This window comes from Lampetra planeri, unplaced genomic scaffold (assembly GCF_965212315.1).
Source record: "Lampetra planeri unplaced genomic scaffold, kcLamPlan1.2.h2 scaffold_213, whole genome shotgun sequence".
Lineage (NCBI taxonomy): Eukaryota > Metazoa > Chordata > Hyperoartia > Petromyzontiformes > Petromyzontidae > Lampetra > Lampetra planeri.
The window spans coordinates 52,389-61,209 of record NW_027614894.1 but is presented as its reverse complement, the minus strand read 5'-3'; positions in this window follow the sequence as shown (position 1 = coordinate 61,209).

Here is an 8,821-nt window from a genome sequence, read left to right as displayed (position 1 = left end):
CAATTATTTTTATTTTTTACCTACGTGACTTTACCAAAAAAAAACACAAGAGTATAAAAAGTTTACATTTATCAACCACTGATGCCAAGCTGTCGGACAGATCACCCCATGGGGGAATTTTGTTTTAGGCCTCAAAGAGATGGGTCTTCAGCAGCATTTTTTTTATTTGACTAAACTCCCAGCTTCTCTGACGTCAATTGGGAAGGTCATTCCACAACGTGGGAGCCAAACAATGGAATGAGGACCGTCTCAAACTAACACACCCAGCACTCTTGAAGCAAAAGGAATGCTTTAAATTTCGATTTGAAGCTTTCGTGACTGCAGGGATTCATCTTCTTGGTTCTTTCGGTAAAGTCACGTAGAAGGGAAGTAATACAATAATAAAAATAAAACATAATAAAACAATTCTCACGACGTTTCGGCTACAACGCAAGCAGCCGTCTTCAGGAGAATTGTTTTATTATGTTTTATTTTTATTATTTTATTACTTCCCTTCTACGTGACTTTACCGAAAGAACCAAGAAGACAAAAGGAATGCCTTTTGACTTTTTTTTTACGGAGGAAATTCATAATGAGTTCTTCCAGGAGGTGCCCTGCAGAAATTGGGATGGATACTTGGCCCAACACCAATGACGTTCTTGTGTGTTCGGCTTTGGGAGGAAACTAAACTCAAACTTCTTGGTTCTTTCGGTAAAGTCACGTAGAATGGAAATAATAAAATAATAAAAAATAAGACATAATAAAATAATTCTCACGACGTTTCGGCCACAACGCAAGCAGCCGTCTTCAGGTGGAGAACAGGTCCGTCAAGTAGACAGAGTCTGAATGAAACACCCCAGGCTTTGGAGCGTCTATTTAAGCTGGGATGGAGGGGGAAGAGCGCCTTGACAAAAGAATTTGCATATCAAGAGGAATTTAGCATATCTATGGGAAATGCAGATATGCGATTAGTACTACTTGTGAAATGCGTAGGGGGTTTGGCGGGGGGTTTAAAGTCATATTATGCCCGTGCATTATGCAGATTAGCAGTATCAAAGGGAGGGGATAGGGGTAACATTATTATTTTATTATTTCCATTCTACGTGACTTTACCGAAAGAACCAAGAAGATGAATCCCTGCAGTCACGAAAGCTTTAAATCGAAATTTAAACTCAAACTTTCAACTTGTTTTTATTTGACCATGTAAGGCCCCACTGAGCTACATGGCGGCTCTGCTTATAAGAAGCAACCTAATTCTAGATTAGAAGCTTTCGTGACTGCAAGGATTCATACTCGTAGGTCTTTTCGGTAAAGTCACGTAGGTAAAAATAAATAGTAAAAATTATAGAAATAATAATAGAAATAAAATAATAAATCACGACGTTTCGGAGGCAACACAAGTCTCCGTCATCAGGTGGGACCGTCACAGCTAAATTTACTGTATCAAGTGAAGAGAAATCCAAGAAACAAGATCTTATATACTGGTTCAGGGGAGGGGGGAGGAGCTTATTTAGATATAAGCTCCTCCCCCTTATCTAAATAAGCTCCTCCCCCCTCCCCTGAACCAGTATATATAAGATCTTGTCTCTTGGATTCTTCTTCACTCGATACAGTAAATTTAAGCTGTGACGGTCCCACCTGAAGACAGAGACTTGCGTTGCCTCCGAAACGTCGTGATTTATTATTTTATTTCTATGATTAATTCTATTATTTTAATTATTTATTTTTACCTACGTGACTTTACCAAAAAAACCTAAGAGTAAGAAGCGACCTGGCCATTACAAATGAGAGCTCAACGAAGGTGGCTTATCATAATTACGTGGAAATGTATAGCGGCAGCCAAATACTCTAAACGCGTGACGTGAATTCTAAACGTGGATGAAAAACCGAAGGACCTGGAGAAAAATCCACGCGACCACGGGGAGAGAAAGAGACACGCAAACTCCAAATATACAGCAGCAGGCATCAGGGTGGGGATCGAACCCACGACCTCCTGCACACCAGGCGAGGTAGTTAACATCTCCTAGCCACCGTGATGATGAGAGAGAGAGACACCCAGACTCCAAATATACAGCAGCAGGCGTCAGGGTTGGGATCGAACCCACGACCTCCTGTACACCAGGCGAGGTAGTTAACATCTCATAGCCACCGTGGCACCCCACAGGAGAATCCAGTGAAAGCCCAGCGTCTCTGCGGTGAGCTCCGTGTCAGTGCCAGCGGTGATAACTCCATCGGACCTTCCTCGTTGCTTTCGGAGGACCAGGGTCCCTTGGAGACCAGCAACAACTGCCATGGGGGGATGACGAGAGGGAGCATAAGTCTGGCTCTATGAGCCTAACGCATTCACGGTGAGAACCCCAAAAGTCCCCCGATCCCCCACACACTCCACCCCTATCTTTCCATACCCCCCACTCCCCCTCACCTATCCCTCACTCCCCCCTCACCTACCCCCCATTTCCCCTCACCTATCCCCCACTCCCCCCTCACCTATCCCCCACTCCCCCTCACCTATCCCCCACTCCCCCCTCACCTACCCCCACTCCCCTCACCTATCCCCCACTCCCCCCTCACCTACCCCCCACTCCCGACCTCACCTCCCCCCCTCCCCCTCACCTATCCCCACTCCCCCCTCACCTATCCCCCACTCCCCCCTCACCCTATCCCCCACTCCCCCCTCACCTATCCCCCCACTCCCCCCTCACCTACCCCCCACTCCCCCTCACCTACCCCCACTCCCCCCTCACCTACCCCACTCCACTCCCCCCTCACCTATCCCCCCACTCCCCCTCAACCTATCCCCCACTGCCCCCTCACCTACCCCCCACTGCCCCCTCACCTACCCCCCACTCCCCCCTCACCTACCCCCCACTCCCCCCTCACCTACCCTCACTCCCCCCTCACCTACCCCCCGCTCCCCCCTCACCTACCCCTCACTCCCCCCTCACCTAGCCCCCCACTCCCCCACCTATCCCCCACTCCCCCCTCACCTACCCCCCATTCCCCCTCACCTATCCCCCACTCCCCCCTCACCTATCCCCCACTCCCCCTCACCTATCCCCCACTCCCCCCCTCACCTACCCCCCCACTCCCCTCACCTATCCCCCACTCCCCCTCACTACCCCCACTCCCCCCCTCACCTACCCCCCACTCCCCCCTCACCTATCCCCACTCCCCCCCTCAACCTATCCCCCACTCCCCCCTCACCTATCCCCCACCTCCCCCTCACCTATCCCCACTCCCCACCTCCCCCTCATCCTACCCCCCACTCCCCCCTCACCTACCCCCCACTCCCCCCCTCACCTCCCCCCACTCCCCCCTCACCTATCCCCCACTCCCCCCTCCACCTATCCCCACTGCCCCCTCACCTACCCCCCACTGCCCCCTCACCTACCCCCCACTCCCCCCTCACCTACCCCTCACCTACCCCTCACGTCCCCCCTCACCTACCCCCACTCCCCCCTCACCTACCCCTCACTCCCCCCTCACCTACCCCCCACTCCCCCTCACCTATCCCTCACTCCCCCTCACCTACCCCCCATTTTCCCCCTCACCTATCCCCCACTCCCCCCTTCACCTATCCCCCACTCCCCCTCACCTATCCCCCACTCCCCCCTCACCTACCCCCCACTCCCCCTCACCTATCCCCCACTCCCCCCTCACCTACCCCCCACTCCCCCCTCACCTACACCCCACTCCCCCCTCACCTATCCCCCACTCCCCCCCTCACCTATCCCCCACTCCCCCTCACCTATCCCCCAACTCCCCCCTCACCTATCCCCCACCTCCCCCCTCACCTACCCCCCACTCCCCCCTCACCTACCCCCCACTCCCCCCTCACCTACCCCCCACTCCCCCCTCACCTATCCCCCCACTCCCCCCTCACCTATCCCCCACTGCCCCCTCACCTACCCCCCACTTGCCCCCTCACCTACCCCCCACTCCCCCCTCACCTACCCCCCCACTCCCCCCTCACCTACCCCTCACTCCCCCCTCACCTACCCCCCACTCCCCCCTCACCTACCCCTCACTCCCCCCCTCACCTACCCCCCCACTCCCCCTCACCTATCCCCCACTCCCCCCTCACCTACCCCCCACTCCCCCCTCACCTACCCCCCACTCCCCCCTCACCTATCCCCCACTCCCCCCTCACCTATCCCCCACTGCCCCCTCACCTACCCCCCACTGCCCCCTCACCTACCCCCCACTCCCCCCTCACCCCCCTCACCTACCCCTCACTCCCCCCCTCACCTACCCCCCCACTCCCCCCTCACCTACCCTCACTCCCCCTCACCTACCCCCCACTCCCCCTCACCTATCCCCCACTCCCCCCTCACCTACCCCCCACTCCCCCCTCACTTACCCCCCACTCCCCCCCTCACCTACCCCCACTCCCCTCACCTACCCCCCACTCCCCCCTCACCTACCCCCACTCCCCCCTCACTCCCCCCTCACCTATCCCCCCACTCCCCCCCTCACCTACCCCTCACTCCCCCCCTCACCTACCCCCCCACTCCCCCCTCACCTACCCCCACTCCTCCTCACCTACCCCCCACTCCCCCTCACCTATCCCTCACTCCCCCCTCACCTATCCCCCACTCCCCCCTCACCTACCCCCCACTCCCCCCTCACCTACTCCCCAACTCTCCTCACCTACCCCCACTCCCCCTCACCTATCCCCCACTCCCCCCTCACCTACCCCCCACTCCCCCTCACCTACCCCCCACTCCCCCTCACCTACCCCTCACTCCCCCCTCACCTACCCCCACTCCCCCCTCACCTACCCCCCACTCCTCCTCACCTATCCCTCACTCCCCCTCACCTATCCCCCCACTCCCCCCTCACCTACCCCCCACTCCCCCCTCACCTACCCCCCACTCCCCCCTCACCTACCCCCCACTCCTCCTCACCTATCCCTCACTCCCCCCTCACCTATCCCCCCCACTCCCCCCCTCACCTACCCCCCACTCCCCCCTCACCTACCCCCCACTCCCCCCTCACCTACCCCCACTCCCCCCCTCACCTACCCCCCACTCCCCCTCACCTACCCCCCCACTCCCCCCTCACCTACCCCCCACTCCCCCTCACCTACCACCCACTCCCCCTCACCTACCCCTCACTCCCCCCTCACCTACCCCCCACTCCCCCTCACCTATCCCCCACTCCCCCTCACCTATCCCTCACTCCCCCCCTCACCTATCCCCCCACTCCCCCCTCACCTACCCCTCACTCCCCCCTCACCTACCCCTCACTCCTCCTCACCTACCCCCACTCCCCCCTCACCTACCCCCACTCCCCCCTCACCTATCCCCCACTCCCCCCTCACCTACCCCCCCACTCCCCCTCACCTACCCCCCACTCCCCTCACCTACCCCCCACTCCCCCCCTCACCTACCCCCCACTCCCCCCTCACCTATCCCCCACTCCCCCCTCACCTATCCCCCATTGCCCCCCTCACCTACCCCCCACTCCCCCCTCACCTATCCCCCATTGCCCCCCTCACCTACCCCCCATTGCCCCCTCACCTATCCCCCACTCCCCCCTCACCTATCCCCCCACTCTTCCCTCCTACCCCTCACTCCCCCCCTCACCTATCCCTCACTCCCCCCTCAACCTATCCCCCCACTCCCCCCCTCACCTACCCCTCACTCCCCCCTCACCTATCCCTCACTCCCCCCTCACCTATCCCCCCACTCCCCCCTCACCTACCCCTCACTCCCCCCTCACCTATCCCCCACTCCCCCCTCACCTACCCCCCCACTCCCCCTCACCTATCCCCCATTCCCCCCTCACCTACCCCCCACTCCCCCCTCACCTATCCCCCACTCCCCCCTCACCTATCCCCCACTCCCCCCTCACCTACCCCCCACTCCCCCCTCACCTATCCCCCATTCCCCCCCTCACCTACCCCCCACTCCCCCCCTCACCTATCCCCCACTCCCCCCTCACCTACCCCCCACTCCCCCCTCACCTATCCCCCACTCCCCCCTCACCTACCCCCCATTGCCCTCTCACCTACCCCCCACTCCCCCCTCACCTACCCCCCACTCCCCCCTCACCTACCCCCCACTCCCCCCTCACCTACCCCCCACTCCCCCCTCACCTATCCCCCACTCCCCCCTCACCTACCCCCCACTCCCCCCTCACCTACCCCCCACTCCCTCCTCACCTACCCCCCACTCCCCCCTCACCTACCCCCCACTCCCCCCTCACCTATCCCCCACTCCCCCCTCACCTACCCCCCACTCCCCCTCACCTACCCCCCACTCCCCCTCACCTACCCCCCACTCCCCCCTCACCTACCCCCCACTCCCCCCCTCACCTATCCCCCACTCCCCCCCTCACCTATCCCCCATTGCCCCCTCACCTACCCCCCACTCCCCCCCTCACCTATCCCCCACTCCCCCCTCACCTATCCCCCACTCCCCCCTCACCTATCCCCCACTCCCCCCCTCACCTACCCCCCACTCCCCCCTCACCTACCCCCCACTCCCCCCCTCACCTACCCCCCATTGCCCCCCTCACCTACCCCCCACTCCCCCCTCACCTACCCCCCACTGCCCCCTCACCTACCCCCCCACTCCCCCCTCACCTACCCCTCACTCCCCCCTCACCTATCCCTCACTCCCCCCTCACCTATCCCCCCACTCCCCCCTCACCTATCCCCCACTCCCCCCTCACCTATCCCCCACTCCCCCCTCACCTACCCCCCACTCCCCCCTCACCTACCCCCCACTCCCCCCTCACCTACCCCCCACTGCCCCCTCACCTACCCCCCACTCCCCCCTCACCTATCCCCCATTGCCCCCTCACCTACCCCCCATTGCCCCCTCACCTATCCCCCACTCCCCCCTCACCTATCCCCCCACTCCCCCCTCACCTACCCCTCACTCCCCCCTCACCTATCCCTCACTCCCCCTCACCTATCCCCCCACTCCCCCCTCACCTACCCCTCACTCCCCCCTCACCTATCCCTCACTCCCCCCTCACCTATCCCCCCCACTCCCCCCTCACCTACCCCTCACTCCCCCCTCACCTATCCCCCACTCCCCCCTCACCTACCCCCCACTCCCCCTCACCTATCCCCCATTCCCCCCTCACCTACCCCCCACTCCCCCCTCACCTATCCCCCACTCCCCCCTCACCTATCCCCCACTCCCCCCTCACCTACCCCCCACTCCCCCCTCACCTATCCCCCATTCCCCCCTCACCTACCCCCCACTCCCCCCTCACCTATCCCCCACTCCCCCCTCACCTACCCCCCACTCCCCCCTCACCTATCCCCCACTCCCCCCTCACCTACCCCCCATTGCCCCCTCACCTACCCCCCACTCCCCCCTCACCTACCCCCCACTCCCCCCTCACCTATCCCCCACTCCCCCCTCACCTACCCCCCCACTCTCCCCTCACCTATCCCCCATTCCCCCCCTCACCTACCCCCCACTCCCCCCTCACCTATCCCCCACTCCCCCCTCACCTACCCCCACTCCCCCTCACCTATCCCCCACTCCCCCCTCACCTACCCCCCATTGCCCTCTCACCTACCCCCCACTCCCCCCTCACCTACCCCCCACTCCCCCCTCACCTACCCCCCACTCCCCCCTCACCTACCCCCCACTCCCCCCTCACCTATCCCCCACTCCCCCCTCACCTACCCCCCACTCCCCCCTCACCTACCCCCCACTCCCCCCTCACCTACCCCCCACTCCCCCCTCACCTACCCCCCACTCCCCCCTCACCTACCCCCCACTCCCCCCTCACCTACCCCCCACTCCCCCCTCACCTATCTCCCACTCCCCCCTCACCTACCCCCTCACCTATCCCCCACTCCCCCCTCACCTATCCCCCACTCCCCCCTCACCTATCACCCATTGCCCCCTCACCTATCCCCCCACTCACCCTACCCCCCACTCCCCCCTCACCTATCCCCCACTCCCCCCTCACCTACCCCCTCACCTATCCCCACTCCCCCCTCACCTATCCCCCATTGCCCCCTCACCTATCCCCCACTCCCCCCTCACCTACCCCCCACTGCCCCCTCACCTACCCCCCATTGCCCCCTCACCTACCCCCCACTCCCCCCTCACCTACCCCCCACTCCCCCCTCACCTACCCCCACTCCCCCCTCACCTATCCCCCACTCCCCCCTCACCTATCCCCCACTCCCCCCTCACCTACCCCCCACTCCCCCCTCACCTACCCCCCACTCCCCCCTCACCTATCCCCCATTGCCCCCTCACCTACCCCCCACTCCCCCCTCACCTATCCCCCACTCCCCCCTCACCTATCCCCCACTCCCCCCTCACCTATCCCCCACTCCCCCCTCACCTACCCCCCACTCCCCCCTCACCTACCCCCCCACTCCCCCCTCACCTACCCCCCATTGCCCCCTCACCTACCCCCCACTCCCCCCTCACCTATCCCCCATTGCCCCCTCACCTACCCCCCACTCCCCCCTCACCTACCCCCCACTGCCCCCTCACCTACCCCCCACTCCCCCCTCACCTACCCCTCACTCCCCCCCTCACCTATCCCTCACTCCCTCCTCACCTATCCCCCCACTCCCCCCTCACCTATCCCCCACTCCCCCCTCACCTATCCCCCACTCCCCCCTCACCTACCCCCCACTCCCCCCCTCACCTACCCCCCACTCCCCCCTCACCTACCCCCCACTGCCCCCTCACCTACCCCCACTCCCCCCCTCACCTATCCCCCATTGCCCCCTCACCTACCCCCCATTGCCCCCTCACCTATCCCCCACTCCCCCCTCACCTATCCCCCCACTCCCCCCTCACCTACCCCTCACTCCCCCCTCACCTATCCCTCACTCCCCCCTCACCTATCC